The sequence below is a fragment of the Miscanthus floridulus genome, chromosome 17 (assembly GCF_019320115.1).
Source record: "Miscanthus floridulus cultivar M001 chromosome 17, ASM1932011v1, whole genome shotgun sequence".
Taxonomy (NCBI): Eukaryota; Viridiplantae; Streptophyta; class Magnoliopsida; order Poales; family Poaceae; genus Miscanthus; species Miscanthus floridulus.
Window position 1 is genome coordinate 72427040 of NC_089596.1, and position 16773 is coordinate 72443812.

Consider the following 16773-nt stretch of genomic DNA (forward strand, 5'->3'; position numbering starts at 1 on the left):
AGGGGCTCCAACGAGGACTAAGGGGAAGCTTGCGCGCTTCTCGATACCTCAGTAAAAATACTAAAGTCATCAACTGTGGTAGAACCGCCTAATCTAATGCCTCATAGGAGTGCTTGTATTCCATTAGACACTAAGCACTCGAGGGAGAACACTAAATTACTCGGTTCCGTCGGGCACACCCCAGGGGAGAACCCAAAAATGCACATTTTTGCCATCAGGATCACAAATGAGAGAATAAAGCTTACATGATTTAACCATTTCTTACATCACTTTTAATACAACATCAAAGTATAACATTTATTATTATAATAGCGGAATGAAATCATATTATCAGAGTTATAACAATTTAATTGAACAGCAGAATATAAACATGTGATCAGTATTACAGCGAAAATGAATATCTAATCATGACATGATGAAGTATGGATAATAAACTACAACAACAGATTATGAAACTTTTATTTATAAAAGCATTTGGTGAGAGTTATAAATAACAACTACGATCGCAACGTAAAGGAATCCTTGCTGAGCCCACCAGGAGGAATCCACACACAAAGGTCAGCTTTAACCTCCACCTGTCACCTGCAACAGGGGGAATAAAACCCTGAGTACTCAATTATACTCAGCAAGACTTACCCGACAGGAGAAAAGAAGAGACTCCAAGGATATGCAAGGCTATCTGGCTTGTGGGTTTATTGCATTTGCAAGAAGCATTACTAAGCGTGCGTCCTTATGTTCGATTTTTATTAATAGCCGCATTGGGTCATTAACTAACCATTCTATGTAAGCACCTGTGCTACTTTCAAGCAGGTGGTAAGCAATCAGATTTCCTTTATCTATCTTCCATCTTTCATCTTTCAGTTCTTACTATGATGTTAAACCATAGACAAGCCGTACCGGATCGCCCGGCGATTCACGAATCAATGCCCCTAGCTGGGTACCCTGAAAACACATACCCCACTTGTACCCTAGGCACAAGCAGGACCAACCCATCACTCTCCTGTCCTAGGTGTCCAGGTCCCCGTCCAAACTAGGACTCCAAGCCCCCGCCCCTGAGTCCTGGACTCAGTGCCGTGCAAGGACCTCCTCCATCAAAAACAAACCCTAACAGTCGGTCCGAAAAGAGCCGGATCCGCAACAAGAGAGCAACAAGTCTTCCAAGCGCCCATACACAAGTATATGCTCGGGATAATAAGTCTGTGACCTGCCTAGAGTCATATGCAACGATCAGCCCTTAACCGACCAGACAGGGAAAAACGGTGTAACCAAGCTATGACCCGCCTCCACGGCGACACAACTTCTTACACCCACCAATACCCAAACCATATCCCTGCCCGGTCACCATTTTCCTTTCCACCATTTTATATATTCCAGGTGATAATCATATAGTAACATATTTCCAATATCTCGCGAATGACAGGCAATCACTCGACTTCTACCGGAGTCCTGTAGCATAGCAATCTACATGATCCTGTCATACTAGTAAGACTCATAGGATAAAGATATATATGCAAGTGGGTTTCATTCAACTCCTTGAAACTTAGTGCATAAATATAATTAAAACTGCAGAAAGTAGGGGCGATGCACCGGGGCTTGCCTGGGTAAAATATAATTAGAAGTTAGCTTTCCATCATGGCGACATGATCTCCAAAAGCACCACTTCTTCAGCAACTCCCGATGACTCCATGATCCATCGACGTCCCTATCATGATATGCAATGTAATGAAATGCAAGGGTATGATCAGCTGACTGCAATCGTGACTCGTATAAATACGCTCTACGTCTCTCAAGTGAACGAGCTAGTTCTAACGACGACCGTACTTAGGCTACATATCCATGTTGTCGCACAAGGCGTTATTTCCCAATAATTATTTTGGTTATATAAACCAAAGTGTTTCTTTATTCGCAATAGGACATTATTATCTAATTAGCAGCTAGTTATTCCGGAGCTACAAAATTTACCACGAGTACCTAATATTACCAAGAGCCTACTGTACGAATTTCAGATCCAATACTATTACCAATGTATCATGGAAATTCTTATAAGTTTATACTTTGCAATATCAAATGCCTTAAATTAATTATATAGTTTCCAAGAATATTATCCAACTATATGAACAATTTAGACTAGCAGGTAGATCATGAATTTAGGAGACTAACAAAATTGGTTTTACCATTTTTGGACTCCTATGCTATTTTATATTGATTTTACAACTTTACCTTTTTAAACTAACTCAGAAATTACTCTACATGTCGAAATAGGCCAGCGCCAATCACTTGGCCCAATGGCGCGCACAGTCAGCCACAGCCCAGGCGGACGGCGGCCCAGCAGCAGGCGGCCCACCCACGCGTAGCGCGCGCACTCGCGAGGCGGCCCACGATGGCGCGGCCCACGCACGCAAACAGCGCAGGCGGGGATGTCCGCGCACGCCCCGGCGTTTAAGCAAAAACGCCCCTACGAACAACAGAATCAACCCGCAGTCCTATGTACTATTCCTACAGACCGCGGCTTCGCAAGAACACCCTTCTAAACCTTCGCCCTCGCAATGGGGAGGTCCCCGATGCCTCTTCGCCCACCGGCGCGGCAGCCAGCGGCACCAGGTGACTACACCGGCCAACTAGGACACCCTACTACTTATCTAGGGAGTCGACTCTCACCTGCAGGTCCTCGCGCATGGATGGGTGGTGGTTGGGAAGTCGGAGGTGCACTGGAACGGCTCCCCCGCGATGACGGCAATCTGCAACGGTGGCAGCGGTGTTCTGGTGAGCCGAGGCATCAAAGGAGTGGTAGGGGTGGCAGGTGAGCTCTAGTGACTCATCACGAACCTGGCTGGGGTGACGGCTCGGTCAGAGACTCCCCGAATGACGCTGACCACGTGCGCCCGGATGGCGCGGCGGCGCACCGCGACAGCGGAAACTAGGAGGCGGTAGAGGTTCAAGTGAGGTACGTAGGGTGGAGCGAAGGTAGAGGCGAGGCTAGTGGTGCAACAAATTTGACTCGAGGTGAACACTTGAGCTATTGCGGTGATCGCGGCCGAGCTCGGCCTTAATGGCGCGGTGGGGCGAAAACCTCCAAATTGGGGTATGGTGGTGGTCGGCTGAGGGGATGGAGGGGTCGGCCAGTCGACCTACATCAAGATGAAGTCGAAGCCACTGTGAATTTGGCGCTGGTGGTCCCAAGCAGCCAGCCTACGATGGCGGCCCCGTCGGTCATGGCAAGCAAAGGAGGGGAAATGAGAATGCTAAGTCTGCGCTCCGGTCACATCCGCAACAGGATGGGGCGACATGATTGGCATAGTAGGAGCGGCTCGCGCGCTGGGCCAGACCACGACGTGTGCCCGTAGACGATCGAGTTGCGTGGCGTGAGCCGCTAGCCGACCAACCAGCAGCGCAGCCGAGCAGGGCACGGATGCGACGCATGCGCTGGCCCCGGGCAGCACAGCTTCACCACACGCAACGTGGAGGGGACAGCAGGACAGCGTGGGCAGGCGCACACGCAAACCTCCAAGAGGAGGTAGCAGCAGCCGCGGTGGCGGGACAATGTGCAGGGCGGTACTAATCGTTCGTGGCAACATGAGCACATGCTCATAGTTGACCTGGACATAGGAGGGCGCTTGGCGGAACGTGCTTGGCTTGGCGTGGCTAGGCCCAAGCGGGGCTCACCGGCGTCTGCTTGTGGGGACAGGGCGGTTGTGGGCTCGGTACGGCCAGCGCTCAGCCGGGCACGGCCCAAGCGTGTAGAGACGCATGGTGACCGTGACCCAAAGGCCAAAAGGGCGAAATCAGTGCCATGCATGCTTTTTAAAGCGATGCCAAGGCCACCAAATAGCAAGGTTAAGGTTCGGCCAACTTCGCTAATCCAAGGTCCATGCCACCAACTAGCTAGGGAAACACCCGACGCGACCAAAGAGCGACTAGGGTAAAAGATACGAGAAAGCCAACATGAGTTCATCGTACAGCGCGCCGGTTCACGAACAGAGCACCGAACGTAGCTCTTCGTGCGTTCTGAGAGTTTTGAGCCATTCTTGGGATAACCCCGCTACGTCCAACCATTCTACGAACCATTCCACACCAAAACACTTACGATGATACAACCAGCGATACAATAATATAAAGTTAACGTTTAAGGATTTAGCGAGAATTTAAATGCTAACACGTCATTATCAATCGTTTCCGACTTAGGAAATTATAACTTTTAGTTTCAGGCTAACATCCAAGAGCTACTCCACTAGTTAGTTCAATATAACTCGCCACGAGTGATACTTTTAAATATAAGTCAGATTTCAAAGTCCAAGAAAATTGTTTTTCTGAAATTTTTCTTAGGACTAAAACGTGGTGCCACAAAGCTCATAACACCAGGGTGTTACATCAATGGGAGTTTGCATATCTCTACCTTGCTCTTTAGCCTCCACACTTACATTGATTACTTTACTACGTTTGTGGTAGAGATAGCAACACACTAGCAAAACCATAGTTGCACATCTAGATAGTTTATCTATTGCATAAGTTTTGCTAGGGTTAGAAAAAGAGGCCATAGTTTAGAGTTAGAATTTGCAAGTTGCCTAATTCACCCCCCCCCCCCTCTTAGGCGTCACGGTCCCTTCATTGAGCCACTAAGCTCCGTTGGCCTTTGGTAGGGGTTGGTTGAGTTTTGTGCATTACCTCGTCCATGGTTTCTCACAACCGGAGGGGCTGAGCTAACATCGCTTGCCTCGATCGCTCGGGCTCGAGTGACATGCTTGGTGAGCTTGCTAATGGGTATGATCGAGTGAAATCCAGGTCCTTCATTTGCGATGGGGTCGGCATAGCCCTCTTGTGGCATTCCACTGCTCCTTAACCTGTAACCTGGTAGATGCCTAGGTCGTTTTGGAGACTGGCCCAGGTGGCCCGCTGGCCTCGCCTCGATGTAGATTCTATGGGTTTGGAAGAGGTTTAGGATCGAACGAGAAGGTTGAGATGACCCTGTCTGCTTTGGAGCAAACTAGGCGAGGGTCGCTCGGGGCTCATCTATGTTTTCTCCCCTGGTTCTGTTTGATGTGAGGCAGCCTCAAGCCCTTTGTGGGTCGGCCTTCAAACCCCGGTCGATCGTTGCTCATGTTGAATGAGGCAACTATCGCTTCGTGATGCAACACGGAGTGTTGTGATGCATTTGACTGCATACGCAATGCTTTAGCCCCCGAGCCCCCAGGAGATTTAGGGTAGAATCATTCGGGGGACGTGGGTGTATGGAATGAATGCATGTATGGATGTATGAATGATTTACATAAAGAAAGAGCAGGGGTCAGTAATGTTACCTTAATGACTCGAGTGATGGGGTTTTGAGGAGCTCCAATAAGAAATGTCCGACCAGGATCTGTGCTTGTCGTTCATGATGGAGTCGGCATGGCCTACATGGGGCGTCCCTTTGCTCCTTACCTGTCTCTTGGTGTTTTCCTGAGCCGTTCGATTGACTTAGGAAGCTCGAGGGTCTCTCCTAGCAGAGATCCCGTTGTTTGGGTTTTTCCAAGTCCCGCCTAGGAAGGCGTAGAGCCGCCAGCACATGGTGGTGCTTCGTTTCTCGCTCGGTCATGCAGTAGTGGTGGTCCATACCTAGGCCATGTCTCGTCTGACCAAGCATAGTTCTGTCGGTTAGTGTGTGTCCCATCGGTCATGGTGCATCCCGTCGTTTCCCATCCGTATTGAATGGGGGAAGGGAGAGGGTTTCTCGCCCTAATCCTTTCGCCTTTTCTCAACTACTCCGCCATTTCTTTAAATAGGGGAAGGGAGAAGGAAAAAAGAACTCATAGACCTATTCGTGATTTTGGAACGCGATGTCAAGTTGGAGGTCCCCCAATGTAGATGAGATGGTACTGGCCGCCTTTGCTGAGAAGGGGCTAGTTCCACCAAAGGAGGTGGCACACTAGAGGGTGACGTACGTCGCCGGCTTTGTCACTGTCTACGAGGCTTTCATCGGGATATAGCCGTACGTGGACTCCTTCTGACGAGTCTTCTTTGGGTGAGCCTTGTCGGAGAGGAAGACGCTTGGGACTGTGCCGGTGGGAGGTTTCGCCCTTGTACCTGCTTAGGTTGGCCAGTTCATAAAGTTTGATGAGATATCTTCCAACCACTGCAGCCATACCTTGGTAGGCAGCATCCCTGCCCAGGAGCTGCCTCGACTGCATGAGAAGGTTAGGAGCTCCATGCTCTTTTGCTGAGCATCTATGGTTGTGACACCCTCGAGGTACCCGTTGTGCTCACCAAAGTCGAGGGAGCGGAACCGGGTGGCTCCCTTGAGGTACCCATTGTGCTTGCCGAAGTCGAGGGAGCGGAACCGGGTAGGGCCCTTGCGGTTGTGGTTATGTCTAGTGGTGTGTGTTGTGGCCTCTCCTTTGGCGTCAGCCGATGCCATTGAGCGGCCACAGTAGTATTTGGAGTAGAAGAAGTCAGAAAATGTAATCGTTGAGTTCATGGGTGAGCCCCTATGTGAACAATTTTTGTATCAATGAATACATTAGTTCTGTTTTTGTGATAGAATCACTATCTATTCCTTGTTTTTATATCCTAGCATAGCTTTTGTTTTTATCCTTTCTTTTTTGCACCAGCCCATTCGTTCCATAGGCTATAGCTTTTAAGAACCTAGGCATGGCCTATGGGGCTCGGCTGCTAGTAACCATAGGTCATGGCGGTGCGCGTTCGGTTGGGAGTAAGAACAAAGTCACGTAGGGTAATCAAAGGAATAGAATGCGCTTTCATTCAGGGACGAAGTTTTTACCATGTGATAGTAAAAAAGAGAGGTAGTATTTAGTATTGTACCCTCATGGAGCCCCCGAGCGACCTAGGCTGAAAGTGTTCAGGCTAGGGTGCTTTATAGGAGCAAGTGTTGAATAAAAGCGGTAAGACCAAATTTAGGGGAAAACGACATAGCTATTCAATGTTCCAAGTGTTGGTGAGAACGTTGTCGTTGTCGTCCTTTAGTCGATAGGTGCCCGGTTGGATCACTTCGGTCACCGTATAGGGTCCTTCCCATGGTGGAGAGAGTTTGTGTTTTTCCTTCATTGATTGGGTCTTCCATAGCACAAGATCACTGACTTTGAGCATCCCCCCTAATTTTCCTTTCATGGTACCTACGAAGAGTTTGCTGGTAGTGAGCGAAGCGGATAACGGTCGTCTCACAGGCCTCCTCAAGCAGGTCGACTGCATCTTACTGAGCCTCTGTGGCTCAATCGTGGTCCAAAGCCTTCACTCTTGGGGCGCCGTGGTCGAGGTCAAAGGGTAGCACTACTTTAGCTCCATAGGCTAGGAAGATGGGTGTGAACCCTATGGATCTATTCAGGGTCATTCTCAAGCTCCAAAGAATCACTGGGACCTCTACAACCCATCGCCCAACATACTTGTTGAGTCAGTCAAAGATGCGTGGCTTAAGTCCTTAGAGGACCATGCCATTAGCACGCTTGACTTGACCATTAGTACGTGGGTGTCCAACCGAGGCCTAGTCGATCCTAATGCCGTATCCATCACTAAAGTCTAGGAACTTCTTTCTGGTGAAGTTAGTCCCATGGTCAATGATGATGCAGTTAGGAACGTCGAACCGGTAGATGATGTCGAGGAAGAATTTGACCGCCTCTTCTGAGCGGATGTTGGTGATGGGTTTGGCCTCTATCCACTTGATAAACTTGTCGACTGCTACGAGCAGGTGAGTGAAGCCACTTGGTCCTTTTTTGAGGGGTCCTACCATGTTGAGGCCCTAGACCACGAATGGCCAGGTGATGGAGATGGTTTGAAGCTTCTGTGCTGGCAAATGAGTTTGCTAAGCATAGAATTGGCATCCCTCACACCTGCGGATAACCTCCTCTGCATGTCGTAGTGCGGTAGGCTAGTAAAAACCTTGATGAAAGGCTTTTCTGACCAGCGACCTCAGGGCCACGTGATGTCCGCAAATCCCGGCATGGACCTCGAGGAGGAGCTGCTTCCCCTGGTTGGTGGGGATGCACTTCATGAGCACCCCTGATGGACTCTGTTTGTAGAGTTCGTCAACGAGCGCGACGGAGGTCTTGGCGCATAGAGCGATCCATCGAGCTTTAGTCCTTTTGGGTGGAAGAACCTCCTCGAGGAGGTAGGCGAGCAGCGGTGCTCGCCAGTCAGTTTGATCGAGTGCCAATATGGCGACGTCAGTGGGTGACATCGTCATAGAGGCACTAGGGTTGGAGCCCCCAAGCACCGACTTGGCATCGGGGTCGAGCCCCAGGGCATCGCTTGCATTAGGGGTGTGTCTAGATCGACCTTCCAGGACGTGGGTGGATGGCTCATGGAGATCATTGATGAAGATCCCGCTTGAGACGGATCTCGCTTGGCGGAACCAATTTGTGAGAAAAATCGACGGCAGTCATTGTCCTTTTGGGGGGACGTGATATAGCTCGATCCCCTAGAATTTGTCCACGAGCTTGCGCACCTCCTGCAGTATGCCTGCATGAGGAGACTTTTGTAGGAAGACTCCTTCATGACTTGGTCAACGACCACTCCGAGTCACCGTGGACGTAGAGTCACGTAGCGCCGAGCTCAATGGCGATGCGTAGCCCATTGATGAGGGCCTCATATTCCGCAGCGTTGTTTGAGGCCGAGAAATGGAGGCGGATGGCATAGCGGAGCCTACTCCATCTAGGGGAGATCAGAACCACTCTAGCCCCGAGCAGGGCATCATCATGGAACCCATCGAAGTACATTATTTAGTACTCGTGGGTGATGTCTGGGGTCGGTAGCTGCACCTTCGTCCATTCGACGACAAAATCCATGAGAGCCTAAGATTTAATAGTGGTACATGGGATATAACTGATGTTGTGGCCCATGAGTTCGAGTGCCCACTTGGATATCTGTCCCACGGCATCACGGCTACGGATGACGTCCCCAAGCGGGTATGAAGTGACGACCGTGACTTCATGGTTGGTGAAGTAGTGCAGGAGCTTTTAGGTCGCCATCAGCATGGCATATAGAAGTTTCTGCACCTAGGGGTATCGGACCTTGGGGTTGGTGAGTACCTCCCCGATGAAGTACATGGGCCACTGGACCTAAAGGTGGTGTCTCGGCTCCTCCCTTTCGATGACCAAGGCGGCGCTTACCACATGGTTGCTTGCCGCGATGTAGAGGAGGGGTTCTCCCCGTTCAGGAGCGACGAGGATTGGGGCAGATGTCAAGGATGCTTTGAGGCTCTCTAGAGCCTATTGAGCTTCCTCAGTCCAGATGAAGGCATTCGTCTTTTTAAGGAGCTTGTAGAGTGGCATCCCCTGTTCACTGAGCAGGGAGATGAATCGAATTAGGGCAGCTAGATAGCCGGTGAGCCTTTGCATGCCCTTGACGTTGCGTATAGAGCCCATGTTGGAAATGGTCGTGATCTTTTTGGGGTTGGCCTCAATGCCGCGCTCGGACATAATGTATCCTAGTAGCTTCCCCTTTGGAACCCCGAAAACACATTTCTCGGGATTTAATTTGATGTTGAACCTTCGGAGGTTCACGAATGTTGCGGCCAAGTTTGTGATCAGGTCGCAAGCTTGAGCCGTTTTGACCACTATGTCATCAACATAAATGGCGATTGTTGGTTTCAGCAACTCGGCTTGACTAGGCTGATCGAGCGGGTTGATTTTGTAGGCGAAGCATTGCTGCATGCACCTTTGGTAGGTGACGCTAGCATTCTTTAGGCCGAAAGGCATGGTTACGTAGCAGTACGAACCATATGGGGTGGTGAATGAGGTTGTGAGCTAATCGGACTCTTTCATTGCGATCTGGTGATAGCCCGAGTAGGCATCCAGAAAGGAGAGGATCTCGCAACCCAAGGTGGAGTCGACTATCTGGTCTATGCACGGCAAAGGAAAGTGGTCCTTTGGACACGCTTTGTTGAGGCCGGTATAATAAACGCACATTCTTCATTTCCTAGTCTTCTTTTTAACAAGAACAGGATTGGCGAGCCAGTCGGAGTGGAATACCTCTCTGATGAATCTGGCTGCCAGGAGTTTGGCGATATCTTCACCTATGGCCCTATGCCTCTCATCATCAAAGTGGCGCAGCTTAGTGGGCTTCGAGCCTAAGATGAGGCGCAGTGCGTGCTCGGCAATGTCCCACGGTATGCCTAGCATGTTAGATGGCTTCCATGCAAAGACATCACGATTGGCGTATAGGAAGTTGATGAGCTCGCATTCCTATTTGGCCGAGAGCTGGGTCCCGATCCGCACTGTCTTGGTTGGGTCAGTGGGGTCGATTCCCACCTCCTTGGTTTCCTCGAGCGGGCAAAAGACCATCGAGGAGGTTGGTTTGTTACAGTCCAGGACTGCTGGGGCCGATGACTCCTAGAGCCACGGGAGCTCGGATGAGTTGATGACCACGGTGGTGAGCTCAAAATGCTCACAGTCACATGTGAAGGCGTGCGAGAAGGTGCTGCTCATAGTGATGACACTGTTTGGTCCTGGCATCTTCAACTTGAGGTAGGTGTAGTAAGGGATTGCCATGAATTTGACGTAGTATGGCCACCCCAAGATGGCATGGTAGGACCCTGGGAAGTCCACCACATTAAAGGTGAGGACCTCCAAGCGAAAGTTGGCTCGGTTGCCAAACATGATGGGCAGGTCGATCTGCCTAAGTGGGTATGCCTGTGCTCCTAGGATCACCCCATGGAAGGGAGAGCCCGCTAGGCAAAGTTCTGACCAGATGATGCGCATGGCATCGAGGGTGTCAATGTAGAGGATGTAGAGGCTGTTGCCTCCATCCATCAGCACCTTGGTGAGGTGCTTCTTATGGACAATGGGGTCGATGATGAGTGGGTAGCATCCTGGTCTCGCGACGTGGGAGGGATGGTCCCTCTGATCGAAGGTGATCGGAGATTCCGACCAGCTAAGGAAGGAGGGGACGGCCATCTCGGCAGTGTATGCCTCCCTATAGTGCACCTTATGCTGGCATTTGGACCAGATTGTGTTGGATCCACTGAAGATCATGATGCATTCCTTAGGGTCAGAGAAGTCATCTTCGTCCTTGCCTACCACGCCTCCTTTCTTAGTTGTCGCCTCTTTGCCGTCTCCCTCTTTTGGCCCACCGGCCTGTCAAAGGAAACATTTGAAGAGCTCGTAGTCCTTGTAGAGGTGTTTGATGGGGTAGGCGTGGTTGGTGCACGGGCTATCCATGAGCTTGTTGAAGTGGTCAGGAAAGCCCTACTGGGGCTGCTTGCCCGTGCGATCAGCTGTGGTGACCAACGTGGTGTAGTCTGGTCGATGCCGATCCTTTTTGTTCTTCTTGCCCCTCTATGTGGAGGGGCCCTCATCTTGGTCCGTGCGCTTGGCCTTGCCCTTGCCCTGGCCTCCATTGAAGACTACTCCGACCGCCTCCACACCGAAGGCATAGTTAGTGGCGATGTCGAGCAGGTCGTGGGTGGAACGTGGCTTCAGGCAACCAAGCTTGTGGATCAGGGACTCGTAGGTCGTCTCAGAGAGGAACGCATTGATGATGTCCGCGTCGATGACATCAGGGAGGGAGTTGCATCGTTGGGATAACTAATGGATGTAATCCTGTAGGGACTCGCTAGGCTCCTGCTGGCAGCTCTTGAGGTCCTAGGAGTTACTAGGGCAGACATACGTCCCCTAGAAATTTCTAACGAAGACCCTCTTGAGGTCCACCCAATCACGGATGCTGTCGTGCTGGAGGAATTTGAGCCACGCCCAAACATGTTCCCCATGCAGATGGGGAGATATTGGATGATGAAAAGGTCATCATCCACGCCTTTGGCTCGGCAGGCGAGCCAAAAATCTTTGAGCCAAATACCGGGGTTTGTCTCCCCGGTGTACTTGGCGATGTTGGTAGGCAGTCGGAAGCACTGTGGGAACGGCGCTCTCCGGATACGTCGGCCAAAGGCCCATGGTCCTGGGCCCTCAGGGCTAGGACTTCGATCATCTGGCCGGCGACCATGCCTGGGGGCGTGTTTCACCACTCCCTTCGATGGTTCGGCTAGGACCCTTGTCGCCTGCCCTCATAGCCGCCCGGTGGATGTCATCATCATGTCGGCCTGATGTCGGTTGCTGATGACGCTATGAGCATCTTGGTGCAGACCGGGCCATTCGTGTACCGGCGGTGGGCGTGGAGTAGGCGCTAGGTCAGATCGTGGCGCAGCCGTAGCCTCTCGAGCCACGCTTGGTGGCTGTAGCGATGAGCGAATGGAGCGATCCGTCTGGTGCATCCCCACTCCCTTAGTGAGGAGAGAGGGCACATGTCAGAGTCACGACGCGGAGCTTTCTGCCTGTTGAACGGCTACGGCTTCTACCAGCGCCCGGAGGTTCTGGATCGCCCGCTCCTAGGGGTCGACGGGCTCTGGAAAGCCACATAGAAGCATTGCTGTAGCGACGATGTTCTGGCTAGCCCAAGTAAACTATGGGTGTCATTCCCCTCGTTTATGATGTCACACTGGACCTGGCGGGCGCGACCCCAGGCGCTGCCCACCAGGTCATGTGCCTAGGGCACAACGTGCTGTACGAGTGTGCCGGCGCAGGTGGCGACTAGTTCTACCACTGTCGTCATAGCTCCTCGGCGTGCCCTTATGCAAGCATGAGGGCCCCGTATGTGGGTCTAGGGGTGTGAGTCCACACAGACTCTGCAACCATCGGTAGCTGCCCCCAAAGCATCTGCCATAGTGCACTCTCGGGATGGACAGTGGCTAGCTGCCACATCACCGATGCTGGAGCCGTCGCTCTCAACCGCGTCATCCAGGAGTTCGTGGAAAGTGGTGGGAGCATAGCTCGCCATTCCCACAAATTTGGATATGAGAGGGGGCGGCACCAGCGTCCTTTGGAGCCCCTGAGTGCACGCGTCCATGGGAGACGCGAGGTCATAGGGGAACCGGTCCGTACGGTGTTTACAGGTGTGGACAGTACGGGCCCTCAAGATAATCGATGAGAGATAGTAAATAGAGAGTAAATAACAATATGCACATTACTCACAATGGGGTTTGAGTAGAGAGTTTGCTTGAAATGAAGCGCAGGCGTCTCATCAGTTGAAGTCATCGTGCATCCTGGAGCCGATGGAGGGCGCCCCTCCGACGGGCGCCGGAACGAGTGCCTCCTCGCGGAGGTATAGTACGTCGAGCCGATCGACGACGAAGGCCAGGCTTCCGAAGAGGAAGGCCTAGGATGGCTCGGAGACGAGTAGAACCCACATCCTAACAGGTGGGAGTGTAGGAAACTCTAGTGAACAGCAGCGAGTCGTATCGCTTGAGCCCGCCATGGCAAAGGTGGTAGAGAAGTGGGCCATCCGATGACCAAAAAGTGTTGAACGTACAGCGTCTTCCCCAAGGACGGCGCCAACTATCGGTGCAGAAAGTGACCAACACATAAATATTTGTAGTTTTGTTGTACGTTATGATCGGAGGTGGCCTAGCACTCAATGACATAGGGTTTATACTGGTTCAGGCAACATGCCCTACGTCCAGTTTGAGTCGGTCGGTGACTTTATTCTTAAGCCTAGGTGCTCAAAGTTTGCAGTGGGGTTACAAACGAGAAGGAGAAAGATGGGGGGTACAGGAGGTCCGATCGGACTTTGGTCAGAGGGACCAAGAGTGACGGGAGCTCCGCTATGTGCTAAGTGTTCGAGCGTGTACTTGTGGTTTGAACCTAGTGATTCTGTTGTTTTGTGCTAGTGAACTTGATTGATCTATATGTTTGAGAGAGAGCGCATCCCCTTTTATAGATGAAGAGGATGGCCTTACAAGTGAGAGGAGAGAGTGCGTATGCTACTAAGTCTTGTTGCCCATGTCGATGGGTACAAGATGATGGTAGGCACCCACAATACTGTTTAATATCAGAGGCACGTGGAGGTCGCGTCGTCTTCTTCTGGTATGGTAGACGTCGGTGCCTGCTATACTATTGATGCCCAGAGGCACGTAGGGGGGTTTACCATGTTCGTCTAGCATGGTAAATGCTGGCGCCCACAACACTGTTGATGCCCAGAGGCATGTGGGGGGAGCCTTACCGTATTTGTCTGGTATGGGAGTTGATGGCACCCACAACACTGTAGGGGAAATGTCGGCGCTCACAACACTGCTTGGGTTCTGTTATGCCAGGGAGGTCGTAGGGTACTATCCTGCAGGTGTATAGGGTACGTTCCTCGGTATTGCAGTTGACTTGAGTGCCCTGCTTTACTTTCTTCGTCCATTTCGTGGTCCTTACCGAGCGGGCGTCCCCGGTTGATTGGTCTCAGTCGGGTCTGATTGCGCCAGTCGAAGAGGAGCTTTAAGCAGGGGTTTGGTGCATTCCCAGTCAGAGAAGCGAGTCAGAGTCGGAAGCGGTGTTTTGGCCAGGCCTTCTGGTCGGAGAGGCCGTCCGAGGGTGGGCCGGTGTCAGAAACGAGCGTTGTTCCTTCTTCATGAGGCCTTCCGGTCGGAGAGGCAGGCCGGAGTCGGAAGCGGGCGCCATTCCTCCTCGGCCAGGCCTTTCGGTCGGAGATTGGATTATCCTTCTAGTCTGTCGTTTAGGTGTTTTGGGCCGGCCCATGAGTTGCGCGTTGCTCGCAACATTTGTCTATTGGGCCAAGCGGAAGCCAGTCCATGAGGGACCCCGGGTTGATGAACCCGATAGATTTCCTTTTCTTTTTTTACAGAGAAAAGGGGAGGCACGTGTGGTCTGGTGGCCATCCAGGGGCAGAGCCACTGCCCACCATCTTTTCTTCTTCTTCTTCTTCTTCTTCTTCTTCTGTTTTTCTCTTTCTTCTCCCCTTCATTTTCTCTTTCCCCTAAATAACATTATCAGCACACGTAAAACTAGCTCCACCTCGATCTAAGTTAATTAATTATCAAGTAACACCGGGGTGTTACATATCCACAAAAATAAGCTTTCTCGGTAAGGGATGGGTTGACCCATGATAGAAACCAAACGTGATGGCTAGCTTCGTACACCCTCCATCCCAAGTTATAAGACGTTTTGACTTTTTTTAGATACATTACTTTTGTTATGTGCTCCCTCCATTTTAAATTATAAGTCACTTTGACTTTTTTGTTCATCCATTTTGCTATGTATCTAGACATATTACTTATCTAGATGCATAGCAAAGTGGATATAAAGTCAAAGTGACTTATAATTTAGAATGCAGGGAGTATCTAGATATATACTATGTCTAGATGTATAGTAAAAAGTAATGTATCTAGAAAGGGCCTTACTAGAAGGCCCTCACGCACGCGTAGGCGCCTCCGCCCGCACACTCTCTCTCCCTCCCACTCCCTCACACGCACTATTCTTCTTCTTCCTCTCGCCGCCTTGTTACTCTACCCGGCTCCGCCGTCGTCCTCGGCTTCGACGTCACCCTTGGCTCCGGTGCGTGTCCCCGCCCCCGCCTCCGCCTCCACCACCTTCCACTGCCCAGCGCCCACTGTCCCACCCACGGTGGTAGGTTCTTACCAGAGCTCTACGGCCGTAGAGCTACGGTGAGACCCTACCGCCGCCAGTGACCTCCTTTCCCTTGCCCCCCCCTAAGCCCCCTCCCACATGCAGCCATGGAGACCTCGCCGAGCTCCAGCCAAAGCGCCCCCGCCCTGACCTGCCTCGTCTGTCGCCGGCTCCCTTAAACCACCCGCCAACCATCCCCACCACCTGGCTGGTCTACCTTTCCCCAATCGCCCCCTTCTATACCCGCTGGAGTTGGAGAAGAAGGGGCGGCGTGGCTCGTCGGAACCCTAGGCACCGCTGGAGGTGGGGAAGAGAGAGGGTGGGCACGGGAGCGATCGTAGGCGCGGGCGCGGACATGGCGAATCAGGCGGCCTCCTTCTTCCCAGTGCGCATCGGACGGCCCTCGAGGTGCGCGCGCCGAAGCTTCATCGACTGCGTGTTCGGAAACTAGAGTTTCTGGTCTAGAAATGCCAAAACGTCTTGTAATTTGAAATAGAGGGATTATTGAGGATCAGATCATTCCGCACTTGTGCATTTCGTAAACCAAACGCGCTAATAGATTTGCAAAAAAATATATATTTCAAAAAGGAATAAAAAATAAAAATAACAATATGGGCGTGGGTTGGGCTATACAATCTACTCTCCAGGGATCTCACTCAGGCCCGCAACCTCCAACTCCAAGGTGACAGTCCTCATTGCCGGAGGACCCAGCCAAACCCGTCAGATGCAAGGCCACGGGGGACGCCAAAGTCCAACCCAGTACTGTACTTGGCTTGGGTCTCCCAGCGAGAGTGAGCGCTCCTGTGGCCGTCCACCGGCCCCTGCCTTTCCTCTCCGTCATGCTCGCCGACGACGAGGGTAGGTGCCCCCCCTCCACAAGAGTTATTAGTAGATCGTAGTTAGAGTTGTCCTGATGGGAGCCCTGTCTTGCCGTCGTCCGCGTCGTCGTCGTAGCAGCTGTTGTGGTCTTTCCTGGTTTCTTCCTCGCCATCGATGTCGTCGATTTCATTGTCAGTGTTAATAAAATAAATCCTTTCTTCTTCCCCATGGATCTCCTCCCTACCACTTTCGCTTCCACATCCATCCGTCACCAGCGAGATCCATCCCCTCCCGATCCGCAACCTTCGACGCACGCATCCCTCTCCGTTTAGCAGCCTCCGGTCTTGGTGCTCCTTTCTTCAGCAAGGCAACTCCTCGTATGGTGTTGGTTCGACAGCTCCGCCTCCACCTGGGATCCTGGTTTGAGCTTCTTCTTCTACCTTTGGCGATGGCTCCATCTGCATCCTTCGGTCGTCGGTGTGCGTTGCCTCCGATGGCCTCAACCGGCGCACCTTTAACCGGCGCTTTGCGCGGTCAGTCCACCTGGGTGTATGCGTCTTTGACGCCCTTGCGA